The 18,057-nt window shown below is 39.9% G+C and overlaps 1 pseudogene; it reads left to right on the top strand.

Annotated features, from left to right (window-relative positions):
* The first annotated feature begins 960 nt into the window (after positions 1 to 960).
* On the top strand, positions 961 to 1,884 carry LOC141502341 (small ribosomal subunit protein uS2-like; annotated as a pseudogene).
* The last annotated feature ends 16,173 nt before the right edge of the window (positions 1,885 to 18,057 follow it).

The raw sequence follows: 18,057 nt of genomic DNA, 5'->3' as shown, positions 1-18,057 counted from the left end.
TAAGGAAATCAATGTGATCCATCGTCATATGAAAAACTGCTCTAAATCATTATTTAATAGAGAAATGCAAATTAAAGCATCTCTGAGGTACCATCTCACACCTCTCAGATGGGCCAATATGATCAGAAAGGACAATGATCAGTGTTGGAAGGGATGTGGGAAATCTGGGATACTAATACATTGTTGTTGAAGCTATGAACTCATCCAACCTTTCTGGAGACCAGTCTGGAACTATGCCCAAATGGCATACCCTTTAATCCAGCAATACCACTACTGGGTCTAAACCCTGAAGAGATTATGAAAAAGAGTAAAAACATCACTTGTACAAAAATATTCACAGTAGCCCTGTTTGTGGTGGCAAAAATTGGAAATTAAGTAAATGCCCTTCAATTGGGGAATGGCTTAGCAAACTGTGGTATATGTATGTCATGGAACACTATTGTTCTATTAGAAACCAGGAGGGATGGGAATTCAGGGAAGCCTGGAGGGATTTGCATGAACTGATGCTGAGTGAGATGAGCAGAACCAGAAAAACACTGTACACCCTAACAGCAACATGGGAGTGATGATCAACCTTGATGGACTTGCTCGTTCCATCAGTGCAACAATCAGGGACAGTTTGGGGCTATCTGCGATGAAGAATACCATCTGTATCCAGAGAAAGAATTGTGGAGTTTGAACAAAGACCAAAGACTATTACCTTTAATTAAAAAAAAAGTTATCTTATTGTTTGATCTTGCTATCTCTTATACTTTATTTTTTTTCCTTAAGGATATGATTTCTCTCTCATCACATTCAACTTAGATCAATGTATACCATGGAAACAATGTGAAGACTGTGGGGGATGAGGGGAGGGAAGCAAGATTAGGGGGAAAATTGTAAAACTCAAAATAAATAAAATCTTTCTTAAAAAAAAAGAGCCCTTTCCACACTGCCCAGAAAAAGGGGTCCATACGGCGTTGTTCACGGTTTCCGTCGTAACTTTCAAGGGAAACTTTCACAATGTCTGGAGCCCTGGATGTCTTGCAGATGAAGGAGGATGTCCTCAAATTCCTCGCTGCAGGCACCCATTTGGGTGGCACCAATTTGGACTTCCAGATGGAACAGTATCTCTACAAAAGGAAGAGTGACAGCATCTATATCATTAATTTGAAGAGAACTTGGGAAAAGCATCTGCTGGCTGGCAGCTCGTGTCATTGTTGCCACTGAAAACCCAGCTGATGTTAATGTCATCTCATCCAGGAACACTGGCCAGAGAACTGTTCTGAAATTTGCTGCTGCCACTGGCACCACACCTATTGCTGGATGCTTCACCCTGGGCACCTTCACTAACCAGATCCAGGCAGCTTTCAGGGAGCCTTGCCTCTTGGTGGTCACTGATCCTCATGCAGATCACCAGCCTTTGACTGAAGCATCATATGTTAACCTTCCAACCACTGCACTGTGCAACACAGACTCCCCACTTCGCTATGTGGACATTGCCATTCCATGTAAGAACAAGGGAGCTCACTCAGTGGGTCTGATGTGGTGGATGCTGGCTGGAGAAGTCCTGCAGATGCATGGTACCATCTCCCGTGAGCACCCATGGCAGGTCATGCCTGATCTTTGCTTCTACAGAGATCCAGAGGAGATTGAAAAGGAAGAGCAGGCCACAGCTGAGAAGGCAGCGATAAAGGAGGAATTTCAGGGTGAATGGACTGCACCTGCTCCAGAATTCACTGCTCAGAGGTGGCTGATTGGTCTGAGGGCGTCCAGGTGCCATCTCTGCCCATTCAGCAGTTCCCTACTGAAGATTGGAATGCTCAGCTAGCTACTGAGGACTCGTCTGCAGCTCCTACTTCTCAGGCCACTGAATGGGTAGGAACTACCACAGAGTGGGCCTAAGTTTTACCCAGATGCTCTAATAGTGTTGGAAAAATGCTGATGGAAAATAAACATTGGTTTCTTAGCAATAAAAAAAAGAATTCTGAGGGGCGGCTAGGTGGCGCGGTGAATAGAGCACCAACCCTGGAGTCAGGAGTACCTGAGTTCAAATCCAGCCTCAGACACTTAATGATTACCTAGCTGTGTGGCCTTGGGCAAGCCACTTAACCCCATTTGCCTTGCAAAAACCTAAAAAAAAAAGAATTCTGAAAGGCAAAGATGAGAAGGGAGTACCAGGTATAGGGAATGGCTTGTACAAAGATGTGGAAAGTGGAAAAAGCAGCCAAGTATGGGGAATGCTGAGGATTTGTTTGACTCCTGACAGAAAGGTAGACTAAAGGTAAGTTGGGCCAGACCTTGATTACCAAGCTAGGCAATTTTTAGTTTATTCTAGCAACAATAGGAAGACATTGAAAATCTCTGAGCAGAGGAGTGGTGTGGTCATACCTGTTTGTTTATGAAAGTAATGTTAACAACTGGGTGAATTGGATTTGGGCAAGACTGGAAACTGGAAGCCCAATTAGGATGCTATTACAATAGTCTGGGAAAGTAATAAGGAATGATGTGAATGCAGAGGGAAAATTGAAAGGACTTAGCAGGACTTAGCAATTAAATATGGGATGGGAAGGATGAGAAAGATGGAAGATCCTAGAATCACTCCATGGTTAGAAACTTGGGGAATTAGAAGGATGGTGGGGCAGTCTACTCCAATAGGAAATTGGGAGGAGAGAATTCTAAGGGAGAGAATGATGATCGGTTTTGAGCATATTGAGTTTTATATGCCAAGAGAAGATCCAGTTGGAGATGTTTAGCAGGCAGTTAGTGATATGGCCTTAGAATTCAGGTTGTTTATTAAATCTGAACATAGAGGTTTGAGAGTTATCTACTTAGAAATGATTATGGAACTTAGGGAAGCTGACAAGGTCCAAAAGGGAGAAACAGTATAGAGTGAGAAGAGATAGTGAGGGTCCAGGGGTGGAGGAGGAAGGGCTGGGATTTTGAACCTGAGAAATTGGCTTGGGGTTCTGATCTTGTTTCCTTTGTTCTTTTCAGTCTTTTGAACATAGAGTGGCATCCTCAAGCCAGTAACTCAAGCAATGAAGACTTGGAAACCCAAGATTGCAAGCCAGGATCTTGGAAAGTAAGCCCTAGTAGTGGGAGTGGGGGAATTTTGAATTTACAACTTGGTGGAACTAATGGATGTACAAACTTAATCCTCCTCCCCTTTCCCAAGTGACAGAGAAAGGATAATGCCCTTGAGATATTTTTGGGAGGATGTTTCCGTGTTTGTTCTTCTTATACCTTTAAAATAAATAATCTTTTGTAAATGATTAAAAGAGAAAGAGAGAAGAGGTTCTGGGATAGAACCCAGTTTTGAAGGCACATCCTGAGTTCCTTACTCAGATCCTGTTATGGCATGGGTCAAAATATTGTAGATTTAAAGCTGAATGGGATCTTAGAAGTCATCTAGGATGCCTAGGTGGCGTAGTGGATAAAGCACCAGCCTTGGAGTCAGGAGTACCTGGGTTCAAATCCGTTCTCAGACATTTAATAATTACCTAGCTGTGTGGCCTTGGGCAAGCCACTTAACCCCATTTGCCTTGCAAAAAAAAAAAACCTAAAAAAAATTTAAAAAAAGAAGTCATCTAGTTCCAAGACCCTCATTTGACAGATTTGGAAACTGAGGCCCAAAAACATTAAGAAACTTTCTCAAGATCACATTTGAACTCAGGTCCTACTGGGCTCTATCCATCACTGTTTCCATTCGCCTTGAACTCCATGCCTTCCCATACTCTCAACTCTCCTGGTCACCCTTCTCTGGCCATAAGTCAACTAGTATATATTTTTCCTAAAAAGCTAAGCTCGGAATTACAAATGTTATACTGAATGCGATATGACTGGGGGAACAGTGCAATAGGTTTAGCTTTCATACTCTCTTCTCTTGTATAATATGCAACTCTTATCCTAACCAGGATAGTACTAGATTTTTTGGTGCTACCTTACACTGCTCATTTCCCATTAGGCCTACAGTCCCTAAAGATTCCCAAAGCAGATCTTGCAGGAACTGTTCATGATCCTACTTTTCCCGATCCTATTTTTAGAAACTGTCTTGTTAATCTGAGTGTACGACTTTATGTTTAATCCTATTAAAATTTATCTGATTAGGGGCAGCTAGGTGGCGCAGTGGATAAAGCACCGGCCCTGGAGTCAGGAGTACCTGGGTTCAAATCCGGTCTCAGACACTTCATAATTACCTAGCTGTGTGGCCTTGGGCAAGTCACTTAACCCCGTTTGCCTTGCAAAAATTTAAAAAAATTAAAAAAAACCCTAAAAATTTATCTGATTGGTTTCAGCCTCCTGTAGTCTGTTGAGTGTTCTTTTTGTCTTCCAACTCCGTCCTCTGACATGGTAGATACCGATTTGAGTTTTATGACCTCTGCAGGTTTTACTAGCATTTTTTCTATTTCTTCTTCCCAATCACTGTTAAAACCTGGAACAGCAGGGGATCACAGACAATTCCCTTGGTTCACTAGAGACCTGTCTCCAAGATGATCTTGGTACATTGATGATCATTCTTTTGATATAGTACTTAAACCAATTTAAAATAGACCGTCTGCCAATGTTTCCATCCACTTAAGTCTAAATGAGATTTATCAATATTATAGATAGATACAGACACAAACCCCCAAAACACACACACACACACACACACACACACACACACACACACACACAAACATATCCCCTGCTACATACTTCCAGTCCTAGGGACTTAACCCTTTTATGCTGAGAATTCCTACCCTGGGGCTCCCCTGTCCTGAATGCTGGGTGCTTCAGTCACCCATTGCATTTGGCATGACTGCAAAAATGTTTTAATTGACTCTTCAGCCATCACCTTCTTACTAATCAACAAGACTATAACTCAGGCCTTGGAACAATTAGTCCTTTCAGACTTAGAACTCTAGCTCTGGACTTCCCTGCATCCTTGCCTATTCCATCCTGATTTGAGATTATGACAAGTCACCTGTGACACCTAGATCTGACCCCAACCAGGCCACTTTTCTCCTTCACCATCATCTCAGTAGTCACTGTGCTATCCTGAGCAGAAACCAAGTCCTTCATGCTTAGAGCTACTTCCCTGAGGCCCTGAGCATACCCACTCAGTCACCCTCAGCATATAAACCTGGATCCCTCAACGTTTTGTCTCTCCATTCTTGCCATTCTTACTAGCCACCAGGAAACCTGGCACCAGAAAACAAGGCCTGGAGATTTCTTGCCCTTCCATAATCTTTCAGTTGACCCTGCCCCCTCCAGACATGCATTGCTTTTCATTATCAGCTATGATGCTGCCAGGGTAAGTGGAACAGAACCCAGACACTGAAGGAATTAACCCTTATATGCTTTTTAACTCTTTTTATTTATTTATTTATTTGTTTATATGGGGTTTTTTTTTTTTTTTTTGCAAGGCAAACGGGGTTAAGTGCTTGCCCAAGGCCACACAGCTAGGTAATAATTAAGTATCTGAGGCCAGATTTGAACTCAGCTACTCCTGACTCCAGGGCCTGTGCTCTATCTGCTGTGCCACCTAGCCTCCCCAATGCTTTGAACTCTTAATCTGCAGTCCTACAGTCAGTGAAGACAGTATAAGCTCCTTGGCCTCTCTTTCTTATTTAAGAAAATTTTTATTGTATTATGTTACACTGCTATGGAGGTGACAACATGCCTACGTATTATAATAAAGCCTGCCTCTTGCCATCCTTCACTTTAACACCAGGCCAAAATCCACACCCTGGAAGACTTAAGTGTGTCTGGTTGAGAGCTCTGACTCTGGGCTTGTGCTGTACTGAGAGTTGATTGCCTCAGTCATTTATTCCATCTAGCCTTGTTTCCAAAAGCACTTCCTTTCTCTCGCCACTGATCTCTTCATCAGAGGCAATATTAGGGTGTCAATGGACCCTTCCTCAATTCCATCTCTGCTTTCACCTTTTTCAAGTTCTGAAACATTATTTAAATGAAAGGCTGTATCAATTAACTCTCCTATGGTTCTCTGCTATAATTCCAGTATCTTCCCAATAACTTTCCAAACCTAACCACATGCTTGGGAATTCCCATACTTCCTAGAGTGGGCTGGGAATCCTCATGACCAAGACTATGGTACCATGAATAAAAATAGTTTAGGAATCAGAGCTAAAGAAAATACAATTTATATTATTATTTGCTGATTATAAAAAAACTTTGAAGGCCAGGATTCAATAAAGAGTTCCTCATGCTTATAAAGATCATTATAAGATTCCTGGATAGATGAAATCACAGAGCTAACATTTTTCAAAAACTCTCTGACAGCAAATGTCAAAGCATAAAATGGAGATAAAAGCTCATCAAAGGTGTTGAGCTCCACGGGCAAAAGGCATTCTCCATAGAGGCTACATTTTCTAGTTCTTTCTTTACAGACTGTATTATGAGGTTTTTTTTTTAGGGGGGGGGGATGGGGGAAGGGGAACTGAGCAGCATTTTCTATGATCCTAAACAAGCCCAATCTTTTGGTGCTGCTTATGTCTGTGAATGACAGAACCCCCAATCACAAGAGAGCAATTCAATGAAGTTCAACAAAGATCTCTTAAGCAACCATAAGAACAACAGACAAATACACAGAAAGAAAACTCCAGCTGTAGTATATTACCAATGAAGGTTTGCACATGAGAAAATGTATTAGAGATACTATCAAGGACATGTGTGAACAGAGAAAGACATGGACCCATTGCTCATATAGCAGAAACAATGGATAAAAGATAGACTGACTACCTGAGCACCACATTGTACCCAGAGAAAATTGGATTTATTAATATATTCAGAACTTAACCCCCAAAATTGTTTCCTTACAGAATACAAAATGATTGCATATGAAATCATTTCACAATGCTTGCCTTTATTTTAATATATATAATAAATTCTACTCCTTACTTTCAAAGCAGTCTGACTTGTCTGTGTCCTTCAGAATGTTCTTCTCTTCTTTGCATTTAAAAGCTGTTTCAATGGTCCTCTTTTCTAATTGAAAATCCTACTTATTATTCTTACTGATAACCCTACTTCCCTGTGGAGTCTAGAGTCTACACTGTCCCCGCCTTTTCAATTAACCTAGAGAAAAAAGTGGAGGTGGAGAGAGGATCAGTTTCTAAGAAATGAGCAGAGTTAAGTAAAAGAAGATCAACAGTGTTCAAGTTCTAAAAGGTCTCTGCACCTTGTATCTGTCACTGCTTAGTCCAGAGGTGAGTAACATACTCCATCAGAAAGTCATGATGTTGCATGACTTCAATGGTTATTGCAATGCTTAGCCTTTCACAAGTGTTTTCTTTTTAACACTGCTGTCCCAGTATAATTTGTTCTGATTCTGCTCATTGCGCTGATTCATATTGCTAAGGATGCTCTGAAATCACCTCTTTCATAATTTCTTACAAAGCAATAATATTCAATTACATTCATATAACATAATTTGTTCAGGTGCTCCCCAATTGTCTAAGAGGCACTCTAAGGTACCTAATTGTATGACTCTGGGAAAGTCACTTAACCCTGTTTGCCTCAGTTTCCTCATCTGTAAAAGAAGCTGGAGAAGGAAGTGGTAAACCATTCTAGTATCTCTACCAAGAAAACCCCAAATGGGGTCTCAAAGAATAAGATATGACTGAAAAAGTTCCCACAGAGCATAAGCTCCTTGAGGATATGGCCTCTCTTTTTTATTTAAGAAAATTTTTATTGTATTACCTTACATTGCTATGGAGGTGGGGCAGCTAGGTGGGGCAGTGGATAGAGCACTGGCCCTGGACTCAGGAGTACCTGAGTTCAAATCCGGCCTCAGACACTTCATAATTACCTAGCTGTGTGGCCTCAAGCCACTTAACCCCATTTGCCTTGCAAAAACCTAAAAAAAAATGGGGCAGCTAGGTGGCACAGTGGATAGAGCACTGGCCCTGGAGTCAGGAGTACCTGAGTTCAAATCCAGCCTCAGACACTTCATAATTACCTAGCTGTGTGGCCTTGGGCAAGCCACTTAACCCCATTTGCCTGCAAAAACCTAAAAACAAACAAACAAAAAAAAAACATTGCTATGGAGGTGACAACATGCCAACAGTCATGTCCAAACAAGCTATATACAGGATAAATTGGGGATAGTCTGAGAGAGAGGGGACTGAGATTAAGGAACACTGGGAAAGGCCTCTTAGAGAAAGTGGAACTTTAGGATATATTAACAAAGAGAACTAACTCACTTTGGAAACTATCAGATGTGGGCACAAATCCTGATTCTAATACTGACCTTGAGCAGTTAATCTTTTAGTCACTATGGACCTCAGTTTCTTCATTTGTAAAATTAGGGGGTTAGGGGGCGGCTAGGTGGCATTGTGGATAAAGCACCGGCCCTGGAGTCAGGAGTACCTGGGTTCAAATCTGGCTTCAGACACTTAATAATTACCTAGCTGTGTGGCCTTGTACAAGCCACTTAACCCCATTTGTCTTGCAAAAACCTAAAAAAAAATTAGGGCGTTGAATGAGATGGCATCTGTGAGGTGCCTTTTAGCTCTAGACCTATGATCCTGAGTCTTTTAAAATATGAGTTGATCTGATGCTGAGTGAGATGAGCAGAACCAGAAAAACACTGTACACCCTAACAGCAACATGGGAGTGATGATCAACCTTGATGGACTTGCTCATTCCATCAGTGCAACAATCAGGCACAACTTTGGGGGTATCTGTGATGGAGAATACCATCTGTATCCAGAGAAAGAACTGTGGAGTTTGAACAAAGACCAAGGACTATTACCTTTAATTTAGGAAAAAAACTTGTTATCTTATTGTCTGATTTTGCTATCTCTTATACTTTATGTTTCTTCCTTAAGGATATGATTTCTCTCTCATTACATTCAATTTGGATCAATGTATACCATGGAAACAATGCAAAGACTGACCAATTGCCTTCTGTGGGGGAGGGGGGAGGAAAATAAGATCAGGGGAAAAATTGTAAAACTCAAAATAAATAAAATCTTAAAAAAATATGAGTTGATCAATGACTTTCCTGTAGAGCCAGATGAGTTTCATTAACTAGTTCCCTTTTTTAGAGAGACTAGCTTTTGTTTATGTCTTCAGAATTTCATTCTTAGAGTTTTCTTCCCATCCACTTGGGGACAACTTTTCCTGCGGTTTGTAGGTCAACCGGACAAAATCTATTGTGTGTTGGCAGTGGGGGGGGGGGGGAAGCAAGATTAGGGGGAAAATTGTACAATTCAAAATAAATAAAATCTCTTTAAAAAACTATTGTGAATGATACACTTATAACTTGTCCACTCCAAGGCTCTCATCATTTCTACTCAAGCAACAAGTAATATCTTCACTGTTGATCAGGATCTGGTTCAGAATAGCAGTTACCTTTTGAAGGAGGAGATGAACAATAAGGAAGGCCTGTTCCACCGTTGCCAGATGTTTGCTCCGGCATATATTCCAGACAACTGAAGTCACACATCACTATAAAGTCATGGTTCTATGTAAGAGCTATTTCCTAAAGTTCTCATCTAATTCTTCCTTCTGTCCAGACAGTCTATAGTAAATTCTTAGAACAACGTTACTTTTAATACCACTGAGCCATATCTAAATACTTTCCAATAAGTTTTCTCCTTTTGATACCTAGATTTCCTCATAGAAATGTATCCTTTTAATACAGAAAGTTACTTCACCTCCTATTTTATCTATTTATTTTGTCTCCATTCAGGATCTGTAGTTCAAGCCATTTATGTCTTCTCTTTTGTATCATTGCCTATCAACCTCTGAGGGCACAAGACTCATTGTTGTCCCTCTTAGATATTGTCTCCCGTGAATTGCTGGTCCTCTCCTATTATGTATCTTCCTAAATTCATCAGATATCATGTGTAAGGTATGTATGTGGGTCGTTTTCTCCCTCTTCCTTTTTCAGTTTAAATTACTTTTGATAAAATTAATAAAATTCGGATGGCGGAGAGAAGACAGGCACAGTTCTAAAGTCTCCTGATCTCTTCCCCATCTATCACATGAAACAAACCTCTTAAAAGAAATCTGAACCAGGAAACCCAGAAAGAAAAGCCAGGAGAGGAACATCTACCTCAGGACTCGTCTCCCGCAGCAGCCTGGGCTGAGGACCTGCAGGTGAGTCTGAGCTCCCAGGGAAGATCAGCCAGACCAACAGCTGAATCGGACCCGGGAGTCTGAGGGCCCGAGAGCCGGACCTGCTGGATCAGCGGTGGGGCTGGACGAAGGGGGCTTGGGTCTGCGGGGAAGCAGAGGCGCTGGTGTTGGGGCTGTCCCCCTGGAGCTTGGGGAGGGGGCTGCCGGGAGACTTCCGGTGCAGGAGAGCCGTGGACCCCATCCCTGGGCTCCTCAGGTCTGAGACACTCTGAGCACACACCTCCTTTGCACCAGGCCTCTTCTCAAACAAATGCAAATTATTTCTGCCTCAGGCCCAGGTGTGTGAGCAAAAGAACCAGCCCAGGAATCACCTCAGGCCAGGGTAAAGCCCACCATGGAGTGAAGGCAAAAGAATTCAAAAGCTCCAATTCCCTCGCTCAAGCAAAGGGAGAAGGCCTCGCAACCAAGGTCACAGACACCCCAGAGAGGGCAACCAGCTCCTCCTACTGGCCAGCCAGAGAAACTGCACTCAGTAAAACCTTTAGAGATCCCAAGCCCAGGTGAACCAGCCCCACCCAACTCAAGGTCTTAGCATAATGAAGAAGGGTCAGCAGAAAGTTGGATCCATAGAAAAATTCCTGGAAGGGAAAGACCCCAACCCAGAGAGACCTGGAACCTCTGAGCAGAATACAATCTGGTCTCCAGCACAGAAAGACTTCCTTGAAGAAATAAGGAAGGAGTTTAAAAATCAACTGGAAAATTTGGGGGAGACAATTAATACCTTGCAAAATGAGAATAATTCTCTCAGATCCTCAAATGAGCAAATGCAAAAAGAAATTAATTCTCTCAAAACCTCAATTGGTCAAATGGAAAGCTCTTTCAAAAGTAGAATCGACCAATTGGAAAAGGTTAATGAAGAAAACTCCTCCCCCCCAAAAATAATGGAGTCTACCTAAACTAATGACTCCACGAGACAGCAAGAGTCAGTTAAACAAAATCAAAAAATAGAAAAAATAGAAGCAAATGTGTAATGCCTCATCAACAAAACCACTGACCTCGAGAATAGATCGGGGAGGGGAAACCTGAAAATTATAGGACTTCCTGAAAACATTGAAGAGAAAAAAAGCCTGGACTTAATATTACAGGATCTAGTGATAGAAAACTGCCCTGACATCATGGAATTGGAGGGCAAAGTAGTTATTGAAAGAGTACATCGATCTCCACCAGAAAAAGATCCTAAAAGGAAAACACCAAGGAATGTTGTGGCCAAACTCCAGAACTATCAGATAAAAGAGAAAATCCTGCAAGCAGCCAGAAAGAAACAATTTAAATATCAAGGAGCCACAGTAATGATCAAGCAGGACCTGGCTGCATCAACTTTAAGGGATCGAAGGGCCTGGAACGAGATATTTCGAAGAGCACAGGAGCTTGGAATGCAGCCAAGAATCTACTTCCTTGCAAAGCTGAGCCTTCTCTTCCAGGGAAAAAGATGGGCATTTAAAGAAATGGAAGAATTCCAAAAATTTCTGATGAAAAGACCAGAGCTAAACAGAAAATTTGGATATCAAACAGGAGGTTCAAGAGACACATGAAAAGGTAAAAAAAAAAAAGGGGGGGGTGGTAAAAGGAAAAAAAATGCAATCCAGCAAGTTGAAACTGGCTATATCCCAGCATGGGGGGGGGGGGGGTAGAGACTCTCATAAATCCTGAGAATGCTGAGAAATGTAACTCTAACAGAGAGAATATACCTAGCCAGAAATGCTGGACATCCATGACCTATCCAGGAGACTGTTATCTAATGGGATGTAACTGGCTTTAACTCCACTGGGGAGAAAGACTCTAATAACTCTCAGGAATTTGGACCCTATTCAACAGAATATACTGAACTAGAAGGGACAGACACTCAGAATTTTCTATGACTTAGATAGAATGATCTAAAACAAATACACTACCTCCCTAAAAAGGGGGACAGGAAAGAGATGGGAGGAGGGAGGGGATTGAATGGGACAAATCTCATTACACTAAGAGGTACAAAAAAACCTATGGTAATAGAGGGGAAGAAGGGAGTAGAGGAGAAACACCTGAATCTTCTTCTCATCAGACTTGGCTTAAAGTCAACCTACACATACTCAATTAACTTATAAAACACCTAACCTTTCAAGAAGTAAAAGGGGAAAAGGGGAGGGGGGACAGAGAAAGGGAAGGGGAGTGGAGGAAATAAGGGGAAATAACAAAAGGAAGGGAAAGGAACAGGGAAAGGGGAAAGAAAGGGGAGGGAGTGATATAGGAGGGCAAACACACTGAAGGGGGTGGTATTCAAAAACAAAATACTGGGGAATATGGATAAAAGGAGGGGAAAGGGGAAAAATACAAACAGAGGGAAGATAGCACAGAGGGCAATAAAGAATTAGTAATCATAACCTTAAATATGAATGGGATGAACTCTCCCTTAAAATGTAAGCAAATAGCAAAGTGGATTAAAAACCAGAATCCTACAATATGCTGCTTACAAGAAACTCATCTGAAGCAGAGAGATACATACAGAGTAAAGGTAAAAGGGTGGAGCAAAATATATTTTGCTTCAGCTAAAGTAAAAAAAGCAGGGGTAGCAATCCTTATCTCAGACAAAGCAGCAGCAAAAATAGATAGCGTTAAAAGAGATAAGGAAGGAAACTTTATCCTCCTAAAAGGTACCATAGACAATAAAGTCATTTCAATATTGAATATATATGCACCCAGTGGGACAGCACCCAAATTCTTAGAGGAGAAGCTGAAAGAATTACAGGAAGACATAGACAGCAAAACTCTACTAGTAGGAGACCTCAACCTCCCGCTATCAGATCTAGATAAATCAAATCATAAAACAAACAAGAAAGAAATTAGGGAGGTAAATAGATTGTTAGAAAAATTAGATATGGTAGACTTATGGAGGAAACTGAATGGGGATAGGAAGGAATATACCTTTTTCTCTGCAGTACATGGAACTTATACAAAAATTGACCATGTACTAGGACATAAAAACCTAATGATCAACTGCAGAAAGGCAGAAATAGTGAATACATCTTTCTCAGATCACAATGCAATAAAAGGCATATGCAATACTGGGCCAAGGAGATATAGACCCAGAGCAAATTGGAAACTGAATAACCTCATCTTAAAAAATGAGTGGACCAAAAAACAAATTATAGAAAGAATTAACCATTTTATCCTAGATAATGATAATAATGAAACAACATACCAAAACCTATAGGAATCATTCAAAGCAACTCTCAGGGGATATATTATAGCTCTAAATGCTTATATGAATAAATTGGAGAAAGAGGAAATCAATGAACTAAACATGCAACTAAAAAAATTAGAGAAAGAACAAATCAAAAATCCCCAATCAAATACCAAATTAGAAATTTTAAAAATCAAAGGAGAAATTAATAAAATTGAAAGCAAAAAAACTATTGAATTAATAAATAAAACCAAAAGTTGGTATTATGAAAAAACCAATAAAATTGATAAACCTCTGGTCAATTTGATTAAAAAAAAGAAAGAAGAAAACCAAATTGCTAGTATTATAAATGAAAAAGGTGAACTCACCACCAATGAGGAGGAAATTAAAGTAATAATTCGAAATTATTTTGCCCAACTTTATGCCAATAAATTTGATAATCTAAGTGAAATGGATGAATATTTACAAAAATATAAGTTGCCTAGGTTAAATGAAGAAGAGATTAAATACCTGAACAACCCTATCTCAGAGAAAGAAATTCAACAAGCCATTAGTGAACTCCCTAAAAAAAAATCTCCAGGGCCTGATGGATTCACAAGTGAATTCTACCAAACATTTAAGGAACAATTGGTTCCAATCCTATATAAACTCTTTGGAAAAATAGGGAAAGATGGAACTCTGCCTAACTCTTTCTATGAAACCAATATGGTACTGCTACCTAAACCAGGAAGAGTTAAAACAGAGAAAGAAAATTATAGACCTATTTCCCTCATGAATATAGATGCAAAAATTCTAAATAAAATCTTAGCAAAACGACTACAACAAGTCATCACTAGGATAATACATGATCAAGTAGGATTTATTCCAGGAATGCAGGGTTGGTTCAATATTAGGAAAACTGTTAGTATACTCAATTATATCAATAACAAACCTATCAGAAACCATATGATCATATCAATAGATGCTGAAAAAGCTTTTGACAAAATACAGCATCCATTCCTATTAAAAATACTAGACAGTGTAGCAATAAATGGACTGTTCCTTAAAATAATGAGCAGTATCTATCTGAAACCATCAACAAGCATTATACTCAATGGGGAGAGGCTAGAGGCATTCCCAATAAGATCAGGGGTGAAACAAGGGTGCCCATTATCACCACTACTATTCAATATTGTATTAGAAATGTTAGCATCAGCAATTAGAGAAGAAAAAGAAATTCAAGGAATTAGAATTGGGAAGGAAGAGACAAAACTCTCACTATTCGCAGATGACATGATGGTCTACCTAGAGAATCCTAAGAAATCATCTAAAAAAACTACTGGAAACAATTAGCAATTTTAGCAAAGTTGCAGGTTATAAAATAAACCCCCATAAATCCTCAACTTTCCTATATATGACTAGCAAGAAACAGCAGGAAGAGCTAGAAAGAGAAATTCCATTCAAAGTAACCTCAGACAGTGTAAAATACTTGGGAGTCTATTTGCCAAGACAGACTCAGAATCTTTTTGAAAACAATTATAAAACACTTCTCACACAAACTAAATCAGATTTAAATAACTGGGCAAATATCAACTGCCCAAGGATAGGTAGAGATAATATAATAAAAAATGACTACCAAAACTAAACTATCTGTTTAGTGCCCTACCAATCAAAATTCCAAAAAATTACTTTAATGAGCTAGAAAAAATTGTAAGTAAATTCATATGGAGAAATAAAAAGTCAAGAATTGCCAGGAGCTTAATGAAAAAAAAATGCAAACGAAGGTGGCTTAGCACTACCAGATCTAAAATTATATTATAAAGCATCAGTCATCAAAACTGTTTGGTACTGGCTAAGAAATAGAGTGGTGGACCAGTGGAATAGACTAGGTGTAAAAGCAGGAGAGGATTATAGTAATCTGCTGTCTGATAAACCCAAAGAGTCAGGCCACCAGGATAAAAACTCCCTCTTTGATAAAAACTGCTGGGATAATTGGAAGTTAGTATGGAAGAAACTTAGATTAGACCAACACCTCACACCCTTTACCAAGATAAGATCCAAATGGTTACAGGACACAGACATAAAAAACAATACTATAAGCAAATTAGAAGATCAAGGACTAGTCTACCTGTCAGATCTATGGAAAGGTGAAGAGTTTATGACTAAGGAAGAGTTGGAGAACATCACTAAAAACCAATTAGATGATTTCAATTACATTAAATTAAAAAGTTTTTGCACAGGTAAAACCAATGTAATCAAAATCAAAAGAAAAGTAGTAAATTGGGAAACAATCTTTACAACTAATGATTCTGACAAAGGACTCATTTCTAAAATATACAGAGAACTGAGTCATATTTTTAAAACAAAAAGCCATTCCCCAATTGACAAATGGTCAAAGGATATGCAAACACAATTTACAGATGAGGAGATCAAAGCAATACATAGCCATATAAAAAAATGCTCTAAATCATTAATTATTAGAGAAATGCAAATTAAAGCTTCCTTGAGGTACCACCTCACACCTCTCAGATTGGCCAGTATGACCAGGAAGGATAATGATCATTGTTCTAAGGGATGCGGGAAATCTGGGACACTATTACACTGTTGGTGGAGCTGTGAACTCATCCAACCCTTCTGGAGAGCTATTTGGAACTATGCCCAAAGGGCAACAAAAATGTGCATACCCTTTGACCCAGCAATACCACTACTGGGTCTATGCCCTGAAGAGATGAGGAAAAAGGGTAAAAACATTACTTGTACAAAAATATTTATAGCAGCCCTGTTTGTGGTGGCAAAGAATTGGAAATCCAGTAAATGTCCTTCAATTGGGGAATGGTTTAGCAAACTGTGGTATATGTATGTCATGGAATACTATTGTTCTATTAGAAATCAGGAGGGACGGGATTTCAGGGAAACCTGGAGGGATTTGCATGAACTGATTCTGAGTGAGATGAGCAGAACCAGAAAAACACTGTACACCCTAACAGCAACATGGGAGTGATGTTCAACCTTGAAGGACTTGCTCATTCCATCAGCGCAACAATTGGGAACAATTTTTGGCTGTCTGCAAAGGAGAGTACCATCTGTATCCAGATAAGGAGCTGTGGAGTTTGAACAAAGTACAAGGACTATTCCCTTTAATTCGGAAAAAAAAACCCAGATGTCTTATGGTTTGATCTGGTTACCTCTGAGAATTCTGTTCTCTTTAAGGATATGATTTCTCTCTCATCACACCCAATTTGGATTGAGGTACAACATCGAAACAAAGTAAAGACTGACGGAGTGCTATCTGTGGGGTGGGGGTGGGGGGGAGGGAAGCAAGATTGGGGGAAAACTGTAAAACTCAAATAATATCTTTAATAAAAATTTTAAAAAATTAATAAAATTCCAGGAAAAGTTTTTTTTACCAACTCTTGTTACATAAAAAATGCATCTACTTTGTATCACTTGCATTCATCTATCTTAACGCCTCAAAACATTTCTAACAGATTTCATGTTCTTAAAACATTCTAAAAAACTATTATACTTCACCATCTACACAACCTTTACCCTTCTCTCTTTTTACCAGCCCATACCCCATAGCTCGAACATATAGAATATTTCATTGGTTAATAATCCTTTCACTAGCAGCACCATAGAGATATGTGAAGAAAGTACTTTGTAAACCTTAAAGTGCCTAAAAAATGTGAAATACTGAAAGTATTTTTGTTATCAATAAAAACATTATGATCTCCAGAGTAGGCAATGTATAGTAGAAAGTCCACTGGATTTAGCATTAGGAGTCCCGAGTTCAGATCGCAGTTCTACGGAATACTGTGTTCTTTTCAGTGAATGATTGACTCTCATTTTCCATTTGTACAATAAAGGGGCAAAACTAATTGTCCACTGAGATCCTTCCCAACCCTTAATCTATAATCTTAGAATTCCCTTCCCAAAGTTAACTTTGAAATGGCAAGTTGCCTTTAGGCATTCTTCCCACCCTTGTCTTGAGTTTTTCAGACAGCTGCTAGCTCTCAACCATCCATCCATTTGAGGTGACCCTGGCATCAGCACATAGACTAAGAGACCCGTAGAACAACCTGATGGCAAGAAAGCCTGACTCTGAAGCTTTCCAAGCTTCTCACGTCTAATTGCCTTTTCCCCATCAGGAGCCCACCAAGTCCTAAATGTGAGCTCACCCCTTTTAGGGAAATATTTTCCCTTTTTAAAGGGTAGAGTAGATAGATCAAGGGACACTTGAGCTCCCCTTCTTTGACAAGGGGATCTAAGAGAGGGTGTTAGGCAGTGAGTGAGATGGGAGGGGAGAGAAGGGGAGTGGAACTTGGATGGATTTACTGGCTTATTTTGCTCTCACATTTGTATTTATCCAGCTGGACCTCCTTCTGCCCAAGATACCCTGCCTCTGCACACCCTGCCTGGTTCCAGAAAGCAATGGTGGAAAAAAGCCTTTGCCAGTCAGCCATTGACAAACTCTCCACTACCCTGCCCCCTGCTTTTCTCCAGATTCTCAGCCTCTATCCCCAAACCTCAAGCCTCACTGCCCTTTTGTCCTCATACCCTTTACTCTCATTAATGCTAATCAAAAACTATCCTCAGGAAAGGATCTGAAACTCATTCACATCAAAAGGTAAATTATTGATGAGAGCCTAAATCTTCACTCTCCAAGGAGTTACATTTGAAACAGAAATTTTAATCTTAAGCTAAAGAAATGAAGCTCTAATGACAGAATTTCAGAAATTAGTCAATGACAAAGTTGGAAATCCCATTGGATAGGAGGACAATCTATTCTC

Source organism: Macrotis lagotis, chromosome X (genome assembly GCF_037893015.1).
Source record: "Macrotis lagotis isolate mMagLag1 chromosome X, bilby.v1.9.chrom.fasta, whole genome shotgun sequence".
Taxonomy (NCBI): Eukaryota; Metazoa; Chordata; class Mammalia; order Peramelemorphia; family Peramelidae; genus Macrotis; species Macrotis lagotis.
The sequence above is the reverse complement of the archived record's forward strand: the minus strand, read 5'-3'. Positions and strand labels throughout refer to the sequence as shown.